Below are 26,768 nucleotides of genomic sequence, written 5' to 3' on the forward strand. Positions count from 1 at the left end.
CATCCGGTGTTTCGCCGGTTGTATCGCGATTATCGCACTCTCATATACGCAGGGACAAAACAACCACCAGAGTCGGACAACACAACCAGCAAGCAGTCGGAGAAATTCGACGAACGTTTGGATGCTGCGTGGATGCTATGGATGAGGTGGGAGGGAGAGAGGGGTTGGGGGTTAGGGGTAGGTGGGCGGATGGTTAGCCGTTTGAGAGGATTTTCGGCTATTGTTGCACTATTCTCTAGCTACGTGTCGGTCTTGACAACTTGATCGTTGTTACAAATTAAACGTAGAGAAGTAGTGTTACGTATATCAACGTTAGCTATTATGACGATCTTAAACGATGTATTATACATATATTATTACGATGATTTGTTGCGATTATAATTGAGTTTGGATAAAAAGATAATAAGATTGTATAAGTGTGTTAAATTTGTTTATTGTTTTATATTTCAGATAAATGCATTAACCGCGAATTGGACGATGTCGGTCACATGATTAATAAAATATTGCATCCAATGATATATTCGTAAAAATGTATAGAAAAATCGTTTGTTGTCCTTCATTTTCAAATGTTTATTTCGAATTGATATTTTTTTACTATATATAGCGGTCTCCTTCCTTTCTCTGTTTCTCTCATTCAAACATATATCTTTAAGTAGGTTAATGAAATATTTAAGTAATGAAAATAGATAATCGATAAAATTAGCACGAATTTTCACGCTAATAGTATCCCCGTCATTTAGCAAAGTATTCCGCTCGTAACGATATTCAAATTCTTTAAATCGTAAGCGATCCATTCTGCTTTACATTCTGCAAATTCTATCTGTCCCAACGAGTACAAAAGGGCCAAAGAAAATTAATAAAAAAGGGCAAGAGAAAGAAAGGTAGATAGAAAAGAAAGGAAGAGAGAAAGAGAACAAACAAAGCTTAGTAGGAAAACCTGTCGTACTTATATCATGATCAAATATTCGCTTTCTCTATCTATGGCGATAGCGATATCAACGTTGATGTTCAATATCCAATACCTACAACATCGATCTTCATAAAAGGTGTTAAATATTAAACGAAATATTCGCTTTATGTTTCGTCTAGACCAGCGGTCCGCTCTTAAAGCGCTCGTAGATGTCCCATGAGCTTTTACACAGTGCTACGAGAATACATATATAGATGGTTACATATACAAATACATACACGATTATATAAACGTATATAACATATATGTATATCAAACGCGCAGTCATTGTGTGCTTGTGATGCACTTTTATTGGAATATAAAATCCACTCTCAGCGAATTTCAAATTCTACGTGATTAACGCGATATATCAATTAAGTGTCACCGCTGCATTGATTCCTCGTTTCTATTTCCCCTCTTTCAGGCGATATTATTTTTTACTTCTTTTTCTCTTTCGACAAAAATTATATAGAGCTGAAAGAAAAATGAACTGCAGGAAGGGAGGGTGGTAGGAAAAAATGAGAAAGGAGAAGAAAAAGAATGGAAGGAGAAGAAAATAATTGTGAAATAGAAAGAGTGAGTTTTTATTTAACACGTTAAATTAATTTATAGCTTTTCTCTCTCTCTCTCTCTCTCTCTCTCTCTCTCCATCTCTTTCCAACTCGCTCTGTGTTAAAATGTTAAACATTTCTTCGTAAGCAATAAGTATTAAAGAAAATAAGTTACCTATCCGATCACACGAAAGTTGAAGAAAAGCTACGAAAAAGATACGAAAGTAATAGAAAAAGAAGAAGGAGAAGAGTGGGAGAGGGGGTGAGTGAGAGAAAGAGAGAGAGAGAGAAGAAAAAAAGAAAGTGGAGAGAGAAAGAAAATAAGAGAGAGTAAACGAGTGCGACAAGGATAAAACTAGATGGGTGGGTGGGTGGTTGGTTTGGTTAGTGGTGGTAGTAGCTGGCAACCCGTAAGAATAGGGAGAGAGAAAATAGATAGTAGGGAGAGACACGCATGCGCGAGGCATGGGTGTATCTTCGTTCTCCCCTCTCTCTGTATACCCCCACTCCTTTCGGCGGGCGCGCTTCTACCGCCGCCTCACTCCTCACCCTCCCCCCTCTAACGTCGCTCGATTCAGTCACCCGACCGATTCGCGAGCGTAGGGATTCCGCGCCTTTTCTCTCCGCGGTTGTGTGTGACCTACCGCTAAATAACGTCCCCGCTTTTTTTTTCCGTTTCAACGGGGGATAAGTCCAGTCAGTAAGTTCTATTTTCTTTTAACCCCCGTTCAATTTTTTTTATCGTAATCCTCACGTTTCATTTCGTACTGTTCGTGTTTTTGTGTTCTTTCGAATGAAGAAAAGGAGAGAAAGAAAAATAAAGAGAAGCTTATCGATCTCTCTCTGAAGGAAGAAAGGTGTTCGCCGTACGTGTTCCAGGTTCGTTTATTAACGAAAATGTTCAGAGAAATAAGTTGACACTTTGTATGACGTTACGTTTCGATAACACAAGTGATATGCGTGTATCTGTGTAAGAGAGAAAGAGAGAGAGAGAGAGGGAGAGAAAGGGAAAGAGATAGATGGAACTAGAAGTTTTTCCTCCTTTATCCTCACATATACAAACGTATTTCACGTTGAATTAACATGGCCCACTTTCTAAACGATCACATGTCCTACGTCGGCTGCAGGAGAGCAGCAGCAGCAGCAGCAGTAGCAGCAGCAGCAACTTACGAAAGAGTAGTCATTTAAAATAATCGTACCGATTGGAATGATTGTTTTTCCTCTGTACGTGCACATGTCGGGGGAATATATTTAACTCGATCGTGCAGTTCGTTGTGTTGTTTCGTTGTTATCGTTGATCGATTTAAATGTCGAAGAAAATTCAACACCTTTCTCGTGTTTATGAAAATGACGGAAGGAAAAAAAAACATGACGAGGAGGAACGTGGTAACACGTCCACGCGGGTAAATAAATAAATCTTAAGATATATATATATAAAGATATAGATATATACGTACATACATACATATATAACGTTCACACTGTGCATCTCTCCCACACTAATTTTCCATTATAATCTCTCTTTGTCCTACCTACTCTCTCTCATTTTCTCGCGCAGCAAGCAAGCTTCGTGGGATCGATGGCGGTCGAGCGAGAACTCGCCGACGTTTTCTACCTTACGAATCGTGACCGAGTTATGAAGAGAAGAGAATAAAAGGACCAGAATATTTTGGAAAATAACAATAAAGAAAGAGAGAAAGATATTTCCTCTGTTCTTTTTTATAACAACGGAAGAGAGGGGGAGGAAGGTATTATAGAGAAAGGGTGTGAGAGAGAGAGAGATAGATAGAGAGAGAGAGAGAGCAAGCACTGTGAGAAAGGTGGAAATAATGTCTTCGTTGTAACAATCACGCGCTTTGTGCTCTCGTGGCGTGAAATTAACCAAAAAAATATTGCCGCGTCGTAGAGATAGACAAGAAGACATTCGTTTTCAGTGCGTGTTTTATTATTTAATCGTTGTATTAAATAAATAAATCGATAAAAGAAAAGGAAGAAAAAACTTTGGATGTTTCTCGGGGTACGTTTTTGAACGTGTACTCGATGGTTTCGCGCGCGATTTTTGCTGTAACGTATAACGTGTGATATAACATATATCATATATATGTAGAGATATTTATATATACGTATATACATATATACATACATGTATCGTGTTATTATCAGTGTTCTTTTGGAATACGAGGAGATCGACGAAAATATCATCGACTAGGAAGGAAAACACTATTGCTGTAAGTTCTACCAACGTGAACCATTTCGAGGTCTGTTATAAAAAAAAAAAAACTTGTGTTTTATATATTTTGTTTATATTTATTTCACGGTTCGCATTTGCTCGTTTGCTCGTTCAACGATAATTAAAATTTAATTAAAATCAACGACAGAGAGAGAGAGAGAGAGAGAGATGCGCATACGAACGATAAAAACGTTCATATTTGTTTTATTCATGCTCGCTTGTTTCGCGGTGGCCCACATTTTACACAGGAAGGTGCCAGCCAAAAGTTATTTTCTATCTTTCTCTTTCTTTCTCTCTCTCTCTCTCTCTCTGTGTTTTTCTTTTTCTACCTACTATAGAAACACTATTCGCGCCTACATCCGTGCTGTCGCATTGCGTCTTACGACCGTGTAGTTAAGCGAATTTGCCATACGAAATTCGTTTACATTCTCGTTCCGTCTTTTTACGAGCACTTCCTAAGAAAAGAAGTTTTCTTTAATGATTATTAAAGTAGGTAAAACTAAGAAAAAACTGACAAGTCCCGTTTCAACTTTTTTTTTGCGATGTTTTCTTTTTTCAAAAAACCGATGGTTGCATAGCCAAGATAATCATTTATGCTATTGTTTATATTTCTAAATATACGTTATTTTGAATGTATCAGGATAACATATATTTTATTTCGATCGCAGATACTGACAGATTTTATTTAAACTTCTACATAGCACCAATCGTACGATTATTCACGATCGTAAAATAATGTTTATAATATATAAAATAATAAATAAAATATAATATAATATATAATAAAATTCGTGTTATTGGATGTACAAGCAAAAGGTATAATTGAAGTTAGATAAATAAAAATAGCACAGCTAGCAAGGCTATCCTTTTTATCAGCGAAACGGAAAGGGGATGCGTGGGGCGGTCTCGGAGAAGGGTGGAATATGAGATTTCAGTGTATTTACCGTGCTTATTGCTCGACGTATGTACTTATGTATCAAATAGCATCGCCCTCGTCGACATATCAAACCTTTTCATAACACATACACACACAGCACAGGAGGCATGCACGAAGCGAAACGAAGGTGAACAGGAAGAAGAATACACCCCCGACGAGCGTTGACTACCTTTCAACCGCTCGTGTATCTCTTTTCTGTGTCCTTTTCATCGTGAACGCGAATTTCCAGCTACTGCCTTTTACTTGTATCTCTCTCTCTCTCTCTCTCTTTCTTTCTCTTTTTATTTTACTCTTTTATATCTATCAACGTATATCTCTGTCTCTTTTTCGATCTTTCACTCACTCCACCTGATGCCCCTCACCACCTATCTACTTTAGCAATCACGTATAAATATAGTAGAGGCTTCCTATTGTCCATTTTCACTTATTTCAATGAGTTACCTCCTACGATTATTTTATGACGAAGTCATTCTTCGTAAACATTTGCATTACTTTAGAAAATGTATGAATAAGGGAATCAGATACGAGACGATCGAAAAATGTTTGTCTTGTGGTTTATTAAAATTTATGATACTTTGTTCATAATTACGGAAACATGTATACATATCTATACATACCTATATATATATATATATATATATATTTTTATATATGTACGAGCAAACTATCGAAGAAGAAGGATTCGCGAGTTTTCAAGAGTAACGAGCCATTAAATTGTACTTAAAGTGTTTGCTTGACCATTCTTGCTTTTACGATAGAGCTGCCGCTGCCTCTTTCTACGCTAAATTGCATAGATCGGAGAGGGTTTTTAAACGGACAAGGGAAAAAATTTATTATACCGTTTGCATTTACCACGATTTTTCTTGCAGCCCGCATCGTGCCTGCTTGCTACTGCTGCTGCTTCTACCCTTGCTGGTACTGCTGCTGCTGCTGTTGGCCGGCTACGTAATGGATTTTCGATATCTCTCACGTTACTAGTAGAAACGAGAATGCAAATATGATTTACTCGCTTGGCTGATAGCGTGGGAAAACGATTTAACGCGATAAATAATAAAAATTTGCTCTCTCTCTTCCCCCCCCTCTCTCTCTCTCTCTCTCTCTATCTTTCACATATTTACATAATTATAAACCAAATGTTACTGATGAATACACTCCATGCCTTTTTTTTCGTTTTATAAATGACATTTATTTGTTTACTTTAACATTAAGTATGTTTTAATCGTGATAATGTAATTAGAATCACTTTTTAAATTAGCTGCAAGAAAATAGGATATGGTGGTTATGAAGATAAAAAAAAAAAACAACGAAAAGAAAACGTTTTTTTTTCAATGATATTACACCACACGCACACATACACACACACACTCGCGTTTCACGAGCAACCCCTTATTTTCTCGCGTCGAATATCCTATTAAACGAACGAAGTAAAGAAGGCGAGAAGAATTAACTCTTAATACTCGCCCTTTTTTCTTTCCCCGTTTGGCTCACACGATCGAAACCTTTGAAATCCTTCGATTTTTACCGAACTGACACGTTAACACGGCTTCCAAAATCACCGCTTGTAATTATGATACTTGTATGTAATTCTCGTGAGCAGCTTAACCAGAGAGAGGGTATATAACCTCTTCATCAATTTCCTTCCACCTTTCTCCTAGGTGTTTTTTTTCTTCTTCTTCTTCTTCTTCTTTTTTGTTTTTTTTTCCTTTCTTTTTCTTCCCTAAGAAAGAAGTATAGAAAGGAAGAAGGTGCGAGTAGGAGGAAAGAAACGAGCTTCTCTCGAATTTCGTTTAAAAAACTTTGACACACCCTTTCTTGTACCTAGTATCACTTTTCTCGGTACAACTTATCGATTTTACGACAATTTGTTACACCATCTTCTATCTCGTTCTATCTCATTCTCCCCTCCCCCATTCCCTTTCCCTTCTTATTTGAACATCTTAAGTGATAGGCTTAAGATATTTACCGTGTTGTATACACAAGGAAAATGTATACATCATTATTATCTTAAATTTAAGTCATCTTTTTTTTTTTTTCATAGTTAACATCATTTTTATTCCTATAACCAATTTTTTCGAGTGCCGTATAGAATTAATTCGAGCCAATTTAGATAATTAATTGTTGATTTTTCTCTGTTACGATTGAATTAATATAATCGAATTTCTCTTTTTCATTTGATTTATCCTTCATTGTGACAGGAGCGAAAAGGTAAAATAACGACGTAAAGGATTCTTTCAAAAATCTCAAAGTACTCAATGTATTCGCGAATCCACGTTGTCGTAACCGTTAACAATGCTCTTTGTCGGATATTTTTTTTTTCTTCTTTCAAACTTCGTTATCAGTCTATCTTGTACCTTTTTATCAACTGGAAAGAGAGATAGAAAGAGAGAGAAGAAGGCAATATTCGATGAGTTTCGAGGAGAATGTTTGACGTCGCGTTCGCCCGATTACAAATGTGAAATCGATCTCTCTCTCTCTCTCTCTCTCTCTCATTGTCGAGGAATTGCCGAGGCCGACTGCTGCTAGCAAGCAAACCGACTCCACGTTGCTAAATCGATTCTACGCTCAGATAGTAGGTAGGTTCGAACGAGATCGGGCCATTCTCGTTTAAACGAAAGAATGAAGTCTCGTTAGTCACGCTGGTAATCAAGCTTTTGCCTCGATTTTCCTCGAAATTGCTTTAGGTGCCTTTCTTTAGCTTGCTCGCGAAGGAATAGGAGAGAAAAAAAAAACTAAGCATAGAGGAAGTTCATTTTCAAAGGTTACAATGTTAAGGGCCTTTTTTATTGTTTCTAAGTTCTTTGAAATCGGACGAACTTTGTTTAACGTTGTATTAGTTTTCAATAAAATTCTTTCGAATAAAAGTATTAGTTTAAATACGTATTATTATTATTCATAATCATTATGATATTAATTAATTGTTCTTTTTTTATCAAGAAATGTTATAACAATTTTTAAAGAACATTATATATATATATATATATATACGTAATAAGAGCAAGGAAAACATTAAGTACAAATTCGTATATATTCGTTTCTATACGATTACTTTCTTCTATCGCACGATTTCACTTCTAATCAGGCAAGTCTTTAGAACCCTCGCGAGTCTAATATAATTTTGAGCGCACGTTCGTTAAATCTTGCTAATGCTCATTCCTATCTGTCATGGTGGTGTATCCCGTGCTCACGTAGTAGAAAGCTGGATATATCAGGCAATCTCTTCTAAATACAGTTGTAGGGTATTTTGATTCGAAGGCAACGTGGCCATTCTGGCCCGGCGGGCTGTTTAACCAACGAGCAACTTCAAAGTGTGCATGCTCGAAACGTTTACTCGCCTGAGAGAAATAGGAAATCCAAGGGAAAAAGGGATCGCTACGTTTTATCGTGTGCATATTATGTAGGTAGGTAGGTAGGTGGGTAGGTGGTATACTGTATACAGTGTGTGTACCTGTGTGGCTGCTCGATCTAACTTGATTGACGTTTCAAATATTTTTTTTTTCCTTTCGCTTATGTAATCACAAGTAGTATAATTAAAATGTTTTATAGCAAGGTTATTTTATTTATCGTTATTTTTCTAAATAAAATATAAATCATTTTGATATGGGGGTAACGATATTTCACTTTTACCTGTGGAATAAATTGCGAGGTAAAAAATCGATGTATAAATGAAAAAAAAATAAAAAATGGAAAAAAAATAACAAATAAATCAAGTTAATTAAAACGATCTCTATGGGTCAATCAGATATATAGTAAAAAGAAAAAAGAAAAAACCCAAAAAAAGTGGGAAGAAATCGTAAAGAATCGCATGATAGGATCGACCCTGATGTTTACCATGTAGAACTAAAGTGACAAGCGATTTGGACGATGTTCTAAAAAGATCCAACTGCTCGTCGTTATCAGAATTAACGACTCACTGATATTCTGGAGAATTACAGCCACTAGAGATAGAGCTTTCTTACTTTCTTCGTTTTCAGCGTAGTAGAATAGGATGCAGTCTTTTCTCCGAATGAGGTTCCTTCGTACCGGAAAAAGACTTATCTTTTGCTTCGTGAAAGAATGGTATTATCCAACCAGTGTTATCCTTCCCTTTGGTCATGACCATTTGCTTTCGATCCTTTTCTCTCGTTGCACGAACCTGAATATTATCAAAGGATACAGATTACAAGTCTTGCGTTAAGGATACATTATTAAACGCAATCATTTTTTTATCTTTTGACCTTCTTCTTTTGATCTTTTTTTTTTAACGGGACGACGAAGATAACGCGGAATTCATTTTCTTTTTATCTTTGGACTTTATAAAAAATGATAATTCCTTACGAATATATATATATATTTTTTACATATTTTTATATTTTTATTCTATCGAGATTCGAGATAAAAATAGTGGTTTTACTTTTGCACAAGTTAACTAGCGGTTTAGTTCAATTGACTTCAACGGATATATTGTTAAAAAAAATTTTCATCGGTGTTGCATTTGATTCGTATCGGGATATATAGCAACGAAACAAACGATTTATCTATTTCTCTCTCTTATTTTCGTTAGAGAGATAGCGATTCGTAGAGTAAAAGTATTGGAAAATAATGAAGAGGCTCACCCTCTCGCAGCCATTGTGTTTTCCCCCCTCGCGATTCGAGTCCAATGCTGATGATGGTGGTGGTGGTCTGTCGATGACAACGGGGTAATTACTTTTCAAGTAGCAGACGTGCAAATGAACGACGGTTTAATCTGCCAATAGTACTTCAGTATTGCAGACTGTTTTTATTCTCAATCGTTTTTAAACTTTATCTGAAGAAAACAATAAAGTACGATACAGAAAACGGAAATGTGTATTTTCAATGCGTACGTTTGTTGCTAGACTTTTTTCCTTTTTTATTTTTTTGTATTCAATTTTTTATAACATCGGAAACAAAAATACGTTTATCTGTTAGCGAGTTTGTTTCATTAGAAATTTGTAAACCAGGTACTTTAACGTATTACTATTTATCTTATCCATTTGTTTCTTGCAATTAGGGACAATCGTTTTTTCTTTTTTTTTATCTATTATCTTACAAAAATTTCATTTAGTAATATTATTATGAAAACTTGTTACTTAGAAAGTTAATAATTAATAATTTGTAAATATTTATCCAGGGGAATAGAGAAAATGAGCAACAAGAAATGATTCACTTTCGATATACGAAAGGAAGTTTTCAAAAGGTATGCCTTCTTCGTAACACAGGAGAAAAAGTTGTTATAACGATCGACGGTTCCCTTTATACCTCGGAATCGAGGTTAAGAAACAGCTTATAACTTTGGACGATAAACTTTCGTCGCGTATTCATCCAGCCAAGAGGAAGCAAGCCTTTGATCTGTTCCCGCGAGTGCTACTTCAAAATGTGCTTCAACAAATTTTCTAGTAAGGCAAACATGGTACCTACCTAACCTAGCATATTCAAAAACCATCCTAAGAATGTTCTTTTTGCTTTAGAACTTCATAACCGTCACCTAGTTTTTCAAAATTAATCGCAGCCCCATAGGACGAGATTAGCGTAATTAAAATGATTTAAGATCTTTTTTGAATCTCTTTATGACAAATTAGATTTTCTATAAGACAAAACTTCTCACATACATATTATATATACCTTAAGAACGTCGAAAAACTAGCACACGAAACACATTGAAAACGTTTCCTGTGTTTTTCCTTTCTATTTTTTTCCTGTTCTTTTTCTAAAAGTACTTAAACTCGTTCATCAAAGATCCCTCAAGCTGCTAAAAACACCACCCGATTTATTTACCCAATCGAGAATTCATTGAAGTAAACGTAAAATAGAGTACACATAGTGTTTTAATGTCTGATAAATCTCTCATGTTGGTAATCCTCCCTACCTTTCCCCTCGTACCTTGAGCAGCCCCTTCCTTTACCAAAAGATTATAGGACTTTAATAAAAAAAATCTATATCTTTTTTCGGCGTATGTAGCTTATTATTAGAAGAGGAGTCAACCAAAAAAATAACAGTTTAAAACGGTGTTGCAGGCGAACGAATATTTTCTCCTCTCCTCCTACCTTTCCTCTCTTTCTTCGTTTCACTCTATTTCTCTTTTTCGATAAATCACAAGTTATTGAACGAACGGCTCAGTTTTGACGGCCACCCGTTGGGCAACAACGTTGTACTAGTCCTGGTTGTTCCTGCACATCGTGATACGTTATGTCACAGCTGGTAGCACGTTGCGATGACATCGTCCCTTCGGGCACCGAATAAGGCACATCGTCATCCCCTCTACCACCTTCTCTAATCCTCCTTTTCCTACTCCTATTCCTCTTTATCTATCTCCCTCTTAGCACCCTTCGTACACGTGCACGAAGCCCTCGTGTCCTTCCTTCCTGGCCTCGGTTTAGAAACCGGCCAGCCTAGATGTAATAGTGCTATTAACTGCTTCTGTATCTTGGCAACCTGACCCCCTTCTCTCTCTCTCTCACTCTCTCTCACTCTCTTATATCACGGAGCCGTTTATTGCGTGCTATGATTGATACTGTAAAATATGGCGTTTACCTTCGCGAGAAGGGAAAGAATCTAAAGTGAAAGAGAATGATAGAAGGTTAGATTTTCTTCGGGTTTTCTTCGATCTATCGTTTGAGATAAACATTTTCACCGTTCCCCCGCTAAAGTGAACATGGGGAAGAAAATAAATTGTTCGTTTTTAATTTAAACTATCGACAGGCTTACATATAGCGAGTGATTTTTTTTTTGTTAAATCGTACATTGTTACGTTTACCAGATTTTTGCTTGAAAATTATCGATGGGATAGAGAAAATTTAAAAAATAAGATACATTTATATACCATAATTATATATTTAATGTGTTTAATAAAGAAACAAAATCTTTAAGTTAAGTATTTAAACGAAATCTAACAGTAAACTGATTCGTTGTCATCTGTTGAAGTCATTTAAACTTCTTTTATTGATTTTTGTTTATATATGACTTTTCGAAAGCTACATATGTATACTTAATGAAAAAAAGTATTCGGAATAAATAGAATTTATTACTTCGGAAAGTCATATAAACAACATTCAATAAAAGAACTTTCAATAGAAGACTATTTAATTAGTTTATCGTTGGATTTCAAAGAGGAAGGTACGTCGAACTTATACTCGGTGCTTCTGGATAACAATATACATTTTCTTTAATTAATTATCAATCAATTAAGGCAAATTGAACACAATACTGTACTCTATTAATATTTTGGATTGTTTAAACTAATATATCTTTTTTTTAACGTTCATGGATCAGCGATGATTTTTAATTGAACATTTTCATTAAATAAAATTACAGATCGAAATTGTTTACTCGATGTATGTGTAATTTTTATACAAGTATTCTTTGTTTATTATTCTTACTTTCATAGGTGTTAACTAATTTTGATACTAAAAAACATTGAAATAACAGTAAAAACAAAGGACAACCAACTGTTAAACACGAAAAAGATAACTGTTATTCTTCCTGTTTTTTAAAATTATCCCAACACGTACAATTTTAAAGTATTTTCGTATTTGTTTAATTGACTTGTTATCTATAAAGCTTTCAAATGAAACTCATTAAATATACAATTAAATTATACTAATGTATTTATTTATAAATGTTCTTCATTTCAGATACTGTATTTAATAATATTTAAAACAAAAAATCTAATAAACTTAACAGTGAATGATTTTAAGGGATACTTGCTTTACTACAATTTTACTTTTTCCACGAATCGTTCTTCATACAAATTGTAGGATAATTTTATAGGTTTTTTTTTTTCAATTAGTATTAAAATTTGACCACGTTATTTTGGGTATTTCACAGAGAGATCATTTCGCCAGGATAGAAATTAATTGCTTCCGAACGAATGGAAATTCAATTTTCAGATTTCAACGATCCCGTTTTAAATTTGCAATCAAATACGGGTTACGAATGTAGGACGAAGATCGAAGGACGTAAAACGTAGGACGTAGAACTAGCTAGCTAAAGCTTCTAGCGTTGTTATATCGGGAAGAACGATGTTTCTTTTGACTGGTACGAAATTGAATTGTGATTACGATTAATATCCAACGTCGTCGGTTCACCCGAGGTACTCATATGTCACGTTACAAGAGAAAAGATCAAAGCTTCATTTCGCTTGTTCGCTCGTTCATTCGTTTGTTCGAGAAACAATTTCATTGGAAACGCAAAGGACTAAAGCGTGCAATTCGTGCCCTTTATATGCACTTTATCATTTTATTTCTTTCTCTATTTCTCGATTTTAATCCCTTTTATCTTTCTTTATCGCTCGATTTTTCAATTTATAAACAGAGAATGCTACAAATTCAATGATCCTTTATCTTCGAAATGTTTTTCATTTCTTCGATTTATTGTCCAACAAAAATGTAATGATCAACGATGTTCGTTATAAATATATAATTATATAATTACTATAAAAATGCAAACGTAATTAATATGTAATATTTGATGGGACTTTCGATTTTTCTTTCCATCTTTTTTCTTCTTGTTTATTTTTTTCAACGAAAAGCTCTCAAAAGTCGAGTACTTTGACGATGAGCATTATCAAAAAAGCACTTTTGTTTTTTTTTTATAACACTTCGTACGTTTACTTGTACGATAAAAACAGGTAAACCGTATCACATATAAGCAAGTGAGTTTCACGTTTGTTTAACGTATTGTCTATTCAAACAAAAATGTTTTAACGCTTGGCAGCTTGCTCGCGAGTTTTACCCTCTTTTCCTCTTATTATTTCTTTTTTTTCTATCCCCTCTTTACTTTTATGTTTTTTGTTCTTTCTTTTTTTCGAATAGCCGCGCGTTATTTTTCCTCTTTCCCATTCATAAATCATACGGCAGTCGGTGGCGCTTACCTTGAACCTACTTTCGTCACGGTTACGTCCTCGAGAGAAAAAAAATGACGACGACAACGACGACGACGACAACAACGATGACGACTACTGCATACGACAATGTCGACGACGAAGGTCGTTAAAAATCACAGCAAGGGTGCCGCGTGCCAAGGGTTGTAAGGACCAAAGGGGTAAACTCTTGTCGCGTACGGAAAACCTCGTCGTTTCCAGTCTGCTCGTCTCTTTTTATCAACCACTTCTTTTTCTCTTTTTCCAACTCTCTCTCTCTCTCTCTTTCTCTCTTACTCTTTCAGACCCTTTTTTTCCTAACGCATAAATTCTCGCATGTCTTAAAATCACGAATTTACCATCGATCAATCTTCGATACTCCTTTTAGTAACACGTTGAAACGGACTGACTAGCGATAAAAGAGAATAATGTTTTTCTTCTTCGAATGTATAAATCTTATATACGTAAGTATATCTATATAATCGATGTACAAATATATATGTAGCTATCTATGTATGTATTTCTATGCGAAATAAAAGACCTATTAGTAACATCGATAGGGGTAACGTGTCAAATCGACTGAAATAAAAACGAAGATACGTCGTTAAATCGGCCGTAAGAAATCTTTCGATTTAGTTCTCTTTTTCCTTTTACACCTCATTATCGTTCATCTTCGAATCACTTTATCATGAATATTGATTATCATTTCTTCACCTCGCTGGGAACAATCATTATGAAGTAGATGAAATTTGATATGTTCTGTTGGTACGGTATATTAGGGTGAACCAAAATTTCGTGCGATTTTTATTATTTTCAAAATTAAATTTTATACAAATAATCCATTATACAGTTTATAATAATTAATAAAACAATAAATGCACGAACTTTTGGTACAATCTAATATATGAAAATTATCCTAATCAACGTTATACGTTTACATCGAACACTTGTTAATTAACGATTTTCTAACTTTTTCAACTTTTATTTTTAATTCGTCTTTGATAACGTGAACACAGCCATTGAAATATTTGTTCTTTCCTTGATCTTCGTCTAACATAGCGGATGTAATTCCCCGTACAAATGGGGATAGCTTGGTTCCAAGCGAACTCTCGAATCACGTCTACGACCTGACTGTCCCCGACACCATGCAACCTTTTATTCGAAGGGTTACCGCGTGAAACTTTCGGAAAAAGGGAGTGTAAGAGATGAAGAAGAAGAAAAGGAGGGTGAGTGGAGAAAGGGTGAAAAGGCAAAGAATCCATAAGCCATCTCTTGGTCTCGACCCTTATTTTCTTCATTTTCTTTTTTTCTCCTTCTTCTCTTTTTTTCTTCTCTTTTACCACCTTTAGATCGATTCCAAACCTTCATGGAAGAATCTCCTCCTCCTCCTTCTCTTTCTCTTCTTCTTCTTCTTCTTCTTCCTGTTCCTTCTTTTAGGCTTAGGAGCTTACCCATCCACGGCCAATCTGTTATCGTATCTGCCTTTTATCTCTCCCAAATCTCAAAATAGATATGGCCCTTTCATCTTTCGATGCATCATCATTTGATTATTTATATTCGTTCGTTCTTCTGTATTTTTCTTCTTTCCCCCTACAAATTTTTCATACGTTCTTTTTTCTTTTTTTTTTTACGGCGGTAATTTATGCAAAAGATGTAGAATCCCGAAAGATTCCTTTTTCTTTTCTACATAATATAATACACTCTTATTATTATCATTATCATTATTATTATTATTATTATTATTATAAGCCGCTAACCGTGAAATATTTAGAGTTGATATTTCGTTGTGAAAATTTTGTACCCAATGCTTAACCGTATTGTACAACTACGTGTTCTTTTTTCGGATTATTATCTTTCTTTTTTTAGAAAATCTTCTTCGTTTAATAAAATACTTCCTGCGAGGATTTTTTTCAAGCTGAAAAGGATATTAGTAATATCGGACTTTTAAACGATTACTTATTCGTTTTTTAATCATTTTCAAGATAATTCGTAGATAACACGAGAATTGTTGGATGCGTCGAATTAAACAGTCCTATCCGATTCAACTGAAAAGTTAATTACTTTTATTGATTCGGCAAAACTTTTCTGCTAAGTAATCCGACCGATAATGGGGGCCGGAAAAATTGAGAAAATGCGAGCTTAGTAAAAAAAAAAAGAAAAAAATAAGAGAGAGGAACGAGAAGAGAAAGAAAGAAAGTCGGTGGGAATTAAGTGAGAACTTTCAAGTTAAGAATGTCGAGTAGCAGGTGACAGGAAAAGTTGATTCTTCTTTTTTCATTCGGTTGATAATAATAATACGAACGTTTGAGGGAAAGTAGCTCTCATTTGAAAAGTTTATTCAAGGATTCAAATTTCGTTTTAATCGAGGAAGAAAAATCATAAGAATAAGAATAAGAGAATCTTGTTAAATTTAAAAGATCTAATCAGAAAATAATACGATAAGATAATATATTTATAAAAAAACAACATTATTGTATATATGACATCGTATAATTTTAAAGATAAAATTGAAGTTAACTATCAATAATTTTTTGGTTCTTTATTATTCGTTCGACAAGTTTAAAACGTACACAACGCAAAGTGAAATTTTCATAATCTCTTCAACGTCAAAAATAAGTGAGTTAGCTACTTAAGGGAAACTGGTAGCAGTGTGTGTGAATATATGATGACCTGTGCTAAAAGCGTCCTGAAACGTTTGCGTTTCATCGGCACTAATGCGAATTAGATATTGACGTATAATTCGTGTACGTTCGGTTTCCTTTTCCTTGCTTTTCCTGCTAGGATGGTTTTAACCGAGAAACGAACTGTGCGGTGAACAGAAAGTTGGATATAGGAAAGCGATGATGGCTCGATCCGTTTTAAGTTGAGCTTGCAAAAAGAATAATTAATAAGAGAATCGTCCTCTCGTTTGATAGGCTTTATCCTCTCAACCCTCCACTACCCGTTAATCATTTTTAAAGGACGCTTCGTTTATGAATAAAATTCCTTTGAGCTTATACACTTCTCGATTTTGCTTTTCAACCAACGTTGACGTGTTACGTATTTTAACTGAATTAATAGACTCAAAGTCGAGAAGATCAAATATAAAATAGTAAATATGTATAAAATATAGATCCGAGTTAATTTTCTGATCTGTCTTTGCGTGTTCAAAAATATTTGTGACAACGTGTTCGAATAAAATAAAAAAAAAATAAAATAGAAACAACGCCAGACCAGGAAAACGTTCTTTTTCTATTAAATATACTAGTGACACGTGACAATTTATTTCGCAGTATTTAGGTAATTCATTTTTAAGTTCGTTGACAGTACGTAATTGTCCGAACTTTTAGTCTCCTTTCCGTCTCATTTTATAAGCAACTTTTTATCAACACACTCCGTTTCCACGGTTAAGAACAATTTTCGTTGGAATTCAAATGAAAGTATATATACACTAGCATTCATAAATCCTTGTCGCGTAAAAAAAGAATATTTCTTACTTTATCTGTCGTCGTCGTCGTTGCAGAAAATTATTCTTTGACGTTTAATTTATCTTCTTTCTCTCTTAATTACTTTCTATCTTTTGAATACGTATCCTAGTCAAAATTGTTGAATAAATAAAACAATATATATATTCGCAAGACGAGAAAGAGAATCGATGAGTAATGACGTTAACATTTAACTTTCGTTGATACAAGCTTTAATTATTGAATTAAAAGTCATAGGTGAACGCGCGTGCTACAGTTTACCCGGACTAAAATTTTCCTAAAGGAAAACGTTGAGAATGTCGCGTTACCGTTGGAACGTAAACAGGAAGTGGAAGATGAACGCTTGTAATGAGCTCTTCGTAACGGTTTAAGGCGTTATACGAGCCAAGAAAGTTCGTTATTTACTTGCGAGTAGTACTCCAACAGCTCGTTTACGTACGCAACGGTATTTCATTTCCTAGAGACGCTTCTGGATAGGCACTTGCTAGAGGTAAACACATTAAGGTGCTCTCGACTTGTCGGTACACTTCAGTTTTCCTCTCCTTTAGTCCTTTTAGTCTATCTTAATTCTCGAAAATCACGATTAATCCTTTGAACGTTCTCGATATTTCTCTTAATGTTTCTAATTACCCCTGGCATTGATTCAACTTAACGACTTGGTTAATTGATTCATTTTAAATTGTTTGAATTATTCGTTAATAAAATATGTAATTATATATTATATATTTTTCTTTTATACGATACATTTAAAAATAGTTTGTTAATTGTAATAAAATGTAAATAGAGAATAATGTCTTCTTCATTGATTATATTTGTCACTTAAGATCATTGTCGATGAACAATTTTCAACGATTCATCGATGAGGAAAATTTAGATAGATCGTTACTTTCAAACGTTATATAATATAAACGTCGAAGAATTTGAAGAAAATAAATATGATAGAAAAATTCGGGAAGTAGATAAGTCAGAAAAAAAGGGACGTAAAGAAAAATAATTGTCCGAGATTCTGGTCACGAGTTGCCGGAACTGAGAGACCCGTTAAGCCAGAACTAATTGAACTATTGTCAAGGGGCGGCCGAAGGTGAGCGCGAACCTCTTGTAACTTGGGTATTATAGAGATTCACCAACGAGGAACCCATCAAATCCTCGATGATAGATCCTCCGACACAATGGCCGGCCTCCGAGCTTCTGGGTATCATTAATATATGAGAAAGCTTTTCGGTTCTGCCGAATATGGAAGAACACGTAGCGCTTACTTGAAGGTTTGTGAACGTTCACGACGACGACGACAACGTTTCGTTTCCCCCTTCTTGCTTTTCATCTTTTTCATACAGCCACCATGGGACATTCGATCTAACAGTACCATTTCTTTTTCCGAGTAGACGCTTTCAAGAATGATTATTATTATTCTTTTCTTTTTCTTCTCTTTTTCAGGGTGGGGGGGGAGGGAGATATTTTGTAGAAGAATGGATATCTTTTATTGAAGGAATTGGTCTTCAATCTGCGTGATTCATTCCTGTTATCATTTAAAATATGCCTACTTGTCGACGAATCGATACACCTTTTATGATATTCGGATTACAAAGTTATATTTATTATTTTCTCATTGTCCTTTTTCAACTGTTCGATTATTTTTCTTATTCACCGACAAAGAGTTGATATTCTTATTTGGATATCGTAACGTTGGTAGCTTGCTAGCTAGGTAGGTAGGTAGGTAGATAGGTAGGTTGGTAGGTAGGTAAATGGATATATACATAGAGTACAGTAGTCGCAATGCACTTCCAAGAAGAAAAATGATCGGCCGTCACACGGATATAACGTATGACTGATCGTCTCCTTGAAATCCTCTTCTCTCTACGGGTTCATATTTATTTTGAAAAAGTATAGGTACAGGGAAAAATATTTTCGATCAACTTTTCATCCTCTTCCTTGTTTCATTTTTATATTCGCGTCGTCTAATACATCGTCCGTTTATATTAAGTCGAATATATACGATTAGATTAAGCATGTTAATTTAACAATATGCGCTCGTAGAAATTAAACGAGCAAATTTCACGCTCGTGGAATATTTTATCAGATTTTCTTGAAAAAAAGAAAAAGAAACTAATACAGAGAAGTTGTATAGTTGCGTTTGCAGTGTTCTCACGTCAGGTTTCTGCGGATGTAGCCAGTGGGCCAATTCTAACGAGACACCCGGTATAGTCACGGATATATATCGGCCGCAATCGAATACGTCGGGAACTCGTGAATGGAATTTATTATTACATTTAGGGAGAGGTGAACCGTTCGGGAGGATCCACCATTCCTCTTTCTCTCTTTCTCATTCTATCCATTCTTAGGTCGAATCAAGCAACTCATTACTTTATATTGTGCGACTCTCCAACAATAGTGATCTTTTTCTTTTCCCGTATCATTCGATAGAAAAAAAAATACTGAAAATAATAAAAAATAAAAAGAAAAAATAATACCATGACAGATTTCATAAAGAGAAGCAGAGAAAGAAAGGGGAAAAGAGTTTTGTGCTGTGCAAAGAAATCAATGAATACGCATTCTCCGTACTTATACAATCCATCCTCCCCCCCCCCATTAGATTCACCAATTCGATATCTTTCAGCTTGAGATATAATAATATTCACGAGACTCATTATTTCTAAAATATCCTCGAGATTATGAATTCATCGTACCCGATGAACGCGTGACGAATCTCTGAGTACGAACAAGGAACGACGACGTTTTTCTTTGTTAATTTCGATTGTACAGCCGCGGAAAATGTTTGGTTTTCAATAAAAAAAATAAATAATTCTTTCCTTTGTTTTTTAAATATCGTTCAACGCATAAAATAAATATATGGATACGAAATCGTAAAACTTTGGTCATTGTATAAAACAAAAGTTTCGTTATTGAAAATGTTTCTCGTCTAAACTTTCGAGCTTAACTTACGTTAATTAACAATTTTCACTTGTACCAGTGCACGACAGCTTAATTAACACAATGAAGCCCGGTTTCTAAACTTTGTAACTTCTCGGAAGTAAATGGAAATGATTTGGGAGGAAAGATTTTACACAGTAATGCGTCTCGCATTCTAAAAAGAAATAAAAAAGAAAAGAAAAAAAAATTACGCGACGCGAGAAAAAGCTTTGGCTCGTACGAGGGTGAGTGAGAAATTCCTATACGATGCTTTTGTTTCACGCAAGCCGGAAAGTTTCACCCTCTCGCCTCTACCTATCCTCTTCCTTCATTTTCATCGACGAATCTTTCACTGCGCACCTATCAACCCATATTCCCTTTTCTCATTTCCAATCATACGAATTCTACGTTGATACTTTTATTTATCACAACGAACGTTAACGCGATTAATAATAAATCGAAATTATCCGAATGATAAGAAAAAGAAAATAAACTATTCGAGTATTCGTTGACTGGGAAAAAAAACGAAAAGATAAAAAACAAAATTGTAGAAGAAGAACAAATGAGAGTCTGCGAGATTGCAAGTGTCGTCTGTAGGGATGAGCAAGAGAGTATCTCGAAGGGGGATGAGAGAAGGGATGAACCAAAAGACAAAAGAAGCCGTGAATATTTCCCCCGTTTCGCAACGTTCAGCTCTAGGCGTACTCTACTCGGCTCATACACGAAAGGTGCGAATGCCTGTAGTTTCGTAAATGCTCACGGCCCACGTAGAGTAGTCTCTTGAAATACAGTGGCGTAGAGCCAGCCAGCAATAGTTTGAAAAGGGACGATGCCTTAGGGCTATAGGAAAACTGGGTGAAAATCGTGAAATAACTTTATACCACTAATTCGATTCGATATTATTACTAAGTGATAGTTCCTTAAGATCTTATCTTCCTTTTGTATTCGAAACGTTAATTGATATCATCGAAATAGAATTTATTACAATCGGTTGTTCCGTAGCTGCTATTTTATATAATAATACCAAAGATAAAAATTTTCTTTTCTTTTTTTTCCTCCCTCCCCGCCCCCGATTAATCGTTAAGAATCGTATTAAATATTGCGTTCTATTTTTTTTTCATACATATATATAAAATAAACAATGCTATAAAAAGAGCTAATAGTAATTTGCAAAGAAACTTTTTAATAAAATTAACTGGCAACCATTCGCGAGAACCCGCCGTTAACGGTATAGATAAATGCAGCGCGCCGACGGTGCATACATACGTTGTAGGGGTATAATTAAAAAAGATATCTCCCTGAAAAATCTGCACTTCAAAAAAGGAACGGGTTGGCGGAGGGCGGGGGCGTAGGGAAAAAAAGCGTGCGAGACCTATAGAGAAAATCCACCCCAACTGAAATCAACCCCCGTAGTTGAAAGCCTCGAAGCATCGAATCGCGATACCGTCTCGGTCTCCACCCGTACCCCCTCTCTGGCCCTCCCTCTCTCGCATCCCTCAAACCATCACCCAATTCAGGCGTCTCCTCGCTTTCGAAGTAAATATCATTTCTGGTTACGGTCGTATCGGCAGGACGACAGAAGTCTATGCAATTTTTATCCACGGATGCACTCCCTTCGAAGGAGAGGAGAAGGGAGTCGAAGCAAACTCATTAAATCCGCAATGTCTCGTCGTAGGTATATGCCAAGCGGCCGATTTAAACCGAGACTAACACGAATTTACGACCTTGACGATGACGACAACGACGACGACGACGATGATGACGATGACGAGTTGTTGGAAAGAGAAAAGGAGCAGGATGTTCGAAGTCAATGTCAAAGCTTCTACCTCTCGTCAAATCGTTTTCCACTACGCTACTGTATACGACTATGCATCCATCATCATCCGTGTGAGTGTGTGCGTGTGTGTGTGTAGTTGTATGCGTGAGTCAACCCACGCGACGCGACGGAAGTGGAGAAGAGGATCGACGAGTGTGTCACCCTTTTTCCCGTCGCTGGTGCGTGGAGAAAGAAGGAGGAACGTGTTCATCCCCCTTTTTGTGCGAGAGTGAGAGAGACTGAAAGAAAGAGAGAGAGAGAGGGAAAGATACAGATATAGAGATAAAGGTATATGTACTCACACACTGCGGCCGTATAAAACGCAGACACGCGTGTCGAAAGAAAGGGCGTTGTCGGCCCGTCTACCAGGGCGTCTCGTCCCATTGTCCATGCACGCGGATGGGTTGGCTCTTTACTGAAATACAAGCCGAGTTATTTTTTTTTTCTCTTTTTTTTTTTTCACTTTCTTTCTTTCGAAGGGACGATGACGTTACGTTACGTTGGAAGCACGGAGCTGTGCTGGCAAAACTCGAGAAGAGAACTGCTACTGCTGCTGCTATTGCTGCCTGGCGTATCTGTTGCTGTTGCTACTGGTATCGGAGAAAAAAAAGGAAGAGAGGGAGGAGGGAGGGAAGGAAGGAAGGAAGGAAGGAAAGGGTGTTGGGAACGAGATAGGGGTAGTTGAGGCTCGTACGATGAACGTCACGACCCCCGACGCGACTTTTCGATTCGAAACAAGGGATCGGGTCTGGAGTTGTTGGGTGAGGAAGGTGGTTCGAGGGGTGTGTCTAGGTATTTTCCGAGTCTACTCAATCCCAGAACCCAGTACCTACCCCCTGTCCCTATCTTTTCCATCCTTGGGGACAGACTACTATCCAGAGTGCATCTTTCTCTTTTTCATTTCCACATGCTGTGCGTCACGACTCGCACTCTTTTCAATTGTCACATTCTCGGTGCATATCTACCTGTGTTTTTTTTAACGTTATTCACCCTTCCCTTCATATTTTCTTTTTTTTCTTTTCTTTACTCTGCGTCGATACAACGAGTGAAAGGTGTATACGTGTATATCTACGCGTGATATATGATAGTAAAAAAAGAGTAAAGAAAAGAAAAAAAAGAGTTAGCTATCGAGACGATCGAGAGGGTGGAATGTTCGCCATTAATTCCGCGCGTACTTTTGACTCCTTCGGCAGGGTGATTCTTCGACGCCTCGGATAGAAAAGAAGGGGTTGCGATCGTGCGACGTTAGCACGCAAGAGAAATGTCGATTTTTCATTAAATTAACGCGGAACGTCGACTCTTTTGCTCCGCTCTCTTTCTCCCTTTTCTGGAATTCTGGAGACGTCTGTCTGTCTTTTGGTCGGAAAGGGAGAACGAGAGAGAGAGAGGGTTAGGGGATAGGACAGCGAAAGGGATGGTGGCTCGGAAGTTACTGGAAATTAGTCTCGGACTGCCGGCAGACGCGGCAGAATTTCGAAGGGAGTCCAAGTTATCAAGGTCCCTCCTTGTCGATCGTTCCTTCTTCCAACTTGTTCGAACATGTAAATCGTTAGGGATTGGTCTATAGGCGTGGCCCGATTGATTCTCCCTATTGTCTTTGGAAATTCATGAAATCGTAAAAGGGTGAGAAATTATCATTGGATGCGCGTTAAATGTTTTAGATCACATTGACCCAAGCAATTTGTAATTTTAACGACATGATGTTCGGTTAATTAAACGTAGATGACAATTATAACGATGTTCCAGTTAAATGTCTTTCTATATATATATTTAGAAGGACGATAGAAGCGAAGAGATAAAATCTTTCATTTAAAAAGACAGGACGATGGTATGTAAAAACACAGTAAATGAACGGTCGTGCGTTGTTGAACAATGTAGAAGCCCTTGTAAATTCATGCTCGTTCAGCGTGGAGTATTCCAGTTCTCTTCTTTTCCGACTCACCATGCATCACTATTACATATAATTAGAAGTCATTAAACCATGAACCGGTGTCTTCCATGTTAACGTAAACGTAAATAAATGTTCCAGTATCATTCCTCGAAGAGAAAGAGAGAAAGGGAAGGAAAGGAAAAGAGGGTAATCGCGTTAGCTTCGTTAACTATCTTTTTTCCTGTAAAATTTAATTACGTTCCTTTTACCGTGTTTCCACTCCACTATCTTCGTCGATTTTCTCCCCTTCTTCCTTTTTTTTCCTACACGCACAATAAACATATATCCATACTCGCAGGTATTTATAGGTCAAGGACATTTACCTTACCTTTACTCGCGTGTCTATATTTTAGGGTGAACCGATAACGTAGGGTGAAAGACCATAGACGATTGTTGCGTCATACATACACGTTATGATCAAAAAGTTACAAATGGTGAAAAACTTGCCAATAAGTAGTAGTAGTAGTAGCAGTAAACGGAGCTTCTCATCGCAGTGGAAGGTACGAAAAGGTTCCCGAATCGTTCTTGCTTTAGTATCGAGTACATGTACCTACTTTTCTCTTCTCTTTAGCTCCATCATCCACCTAGTTTTCGTTTTCTCCATCCTTATAGAAGAAAGCAACGAGTACGAGAGAAGGCTTCGCGTTAGTAGTTCTGTCGATTTAAGGTTGTCGAAGTTGTAAAGCTTCACAAGCGTTCCCTTGGGTTCGCAAGTTTTACTCAGAGTTTTACCCTCCCAACTACTGCACAGGCATCATCGTGAGCCCTCCCCCCTCTAACTCAACTCTTCTATACGTTCGCTTATTTGCTCGTTTCTCCCTTGGTCCATCGGTGGGGTTTTTCTTGTTTTTTTTTTTTTTTTCATCTTCTACTATCCGTACTCATGCGTCAAAGGAATCATTTTATTATTTCCTACTAGAAACTTTACCGCGATTATTCGTTTGTAAAAGACGGATAATGCTTCTATCTCGCTGGAGAAAGCTTACCGTCGCTTGTTAAGCTTCTTCTTCCCTTTCCCTTTTCCCTTTTCTCTCGGATCCCAGGCCCGTGACTGTTAACGGAATTTTGCCCTTAAGCGAGAAGAAGCTGTCCGTCCCTTCTTTTCGCGCGACACGACACTTCGGTTCTCGTAAATTTCTCACGAGGAATTCTCTAAGTCTTCCTCGTGTACTTTATTCCTTTATCTTTTCAGTGATATTTATGTATTCACTTTGAATAATATTTTCTAACTCTCTCTCTCTCTCAGTTGTGCGAATGAAAGGAGCGAAGGAAAAGGAAGGAACAATTTCACTTTTATCCTTGCTGTCTATCTTTACGTTTAACCTCTTACGCATTTACAATCACGAAGATTGTTCATCACGCATTCATGTTCACAAGAACATGAAAACTTGATACGATATTATGTTTTATTTAATATATCCAAGCACTCGATTATTTATTATTAATCCTCATTCTCTTTTTTTCTTTCTGTTTTCAGTCATGAGAGTTTTAAACGAGTGTCGACGGATGACTGCCACGGTGGTGCATTTACATCGACGTAAAAGTGCAGTGTGACGAAAACGACAACGACGACGACGATTACGATTACGACTACGACTACGACTACGATAACTACGACAATTACTACGACTACGACTACGACTAAGACTATGACAACTGTGATGACACGATTCGTGGGAGAAATTGTGTAAAATAAGCAAAGGGTAGTGTGCGTGATTATTATTGTTATTCATTAGCGATTCAAATACTTACTTGATATAGTTCGCGTGTCTAAGTTCGGTAAGTCCCTACGAACTAAGAAAGAGAAACTACGAGAAGGTCTGAAGAAAGTGAAAAAAAGGAAAAAAGAAACATCAAAGAAAGATAAAAAAAATAACAACGACAACAACAATAACAACAAAATGGTAAGTTTGAATTTCTTTTGGACGCGCGTAACGCGAATAATAATCTCCTTTTTTTCTCCTTCCCTTTCCCTTCCACCCTGTATATTTCTCTCGTTTCTTTCTCAGAGGGGTGAAAAATCGCAAGATTTTCCTTTGTCGTTATCGCGAAGGGTCGAGAAACGGATTTGAATCTGAATTATCGGTTATTGCAGACGTTATTGCTATATGTATTATGGGGGTTCACTCCTCTTTCGATGAAAGACGGTAGAATCCACTTGAAAATATGCGTATGTGCTTACCCTTGCAGCTTTAAACACAGCGTACGAAGAGAAAGAGAGAGAAAGAGAGAGAGAGAGATAGAACGAGAGAAAAGTGGTGAGTTCGGATCGAAGGGAAAAAGAGGAAGGGAGATAGTGACATAAAGGACGACATCTCTCACTTACGGTACTCTTACGCGTCGGTGATTTTTCAATTTGCCACTTTTTTCGTACCTTTGTACGCGCTATCCCAGCGCTTATCCAGCTTTCGACCCCGGGCAATTTCGGCAATTGATTTTGTCGCGAGCTTTTTAGTCGAAAGAAAGAATGTGTGTGTGAGAGAGAGAGAGAGAGGTGAGCATATATACATAACAGTAAAAAAGATTCTACTGTTTTAATAGAATATTTTCCATGTTCGGAACAACTTGACTATCGTATTTTCATCATTCGCTTTTTAATGAAATGTGTTTCTTTTTTCGTCGGATATTTTATAAGGATTTTGTATGTGTGTGTTATATTTCTGTTATATAATATTGGCAAATTATATATATATATACAAGTGTAGTTATCGTAATTTCAGGATTTTGTGAAATATTTTAACGGACGATGTAATACATCTATTTAAAAAGATATTTTATTGATCTTTTAAGTAGTAAATTATAAGTAAATTCATTAATTTAGAATTTTATACGGAGCGAGCAAATAGGAAGAACAAAAAGAAAGAGAGAGAGAGAAAAAACAGCTGAATAAATGATAAAGAGTAGTGGTAATAATGAAAAGTTCTCGAACAAGGACGATCTGAAAAGTAACCGTTCGTCTCTCTACGTAAGAGCAGCGAAACACTCAGCGGTGATATTCAAAAGGGTCGTAAGGACGGCACGAATAAACGCAAAATACTCGCTTATATATATATATATCCTCTGCTATAAATAAAGAGCGGCTGGAAGGACGAGTTATCCAGAGGCTCGCGAACCATCCACCCTCTCTCTC

At 36.4% G+C, this 26,768-nt stretch overlaps 1 long non-coding RNA gene across 1 annotated transcript; it reads left to right on the plus strand.

Moving 5' to 3' along the window:
* The first annotated feature begins 2,055 nt into the window (after positions 1–2,055).
* On the plus strand, positions 2,056–25,469 carry LOC122520144. Its single transcript, XR_006304447.1, has 2 exons — positions 2,056–2,903; positions 25,116–25,469. It is a non-coding gene; the product is annotated as an uncharacterized LOC122520144 (long non-coding RNA).
* The last annotated feature ends 1,299 nt before the right edge of the window (positions 25,470–26,768 follow it).

The sequence above is a fragment of the Polistes fuscatus genome, unplaced genomic scaffold (genome assembly GCF_010416935.1).
Source record: "Polistes fuscatus isolate 324 unplaced genomic scaffold, CU_Pfus_HIC Scaffold3, whole genome shotgun sequence".
NCBI lineage: Eukaryota > Metazoa > Arthropoda > Insecta > Hymenoptera > Vespidae > Polistes > Polistes fuscatus.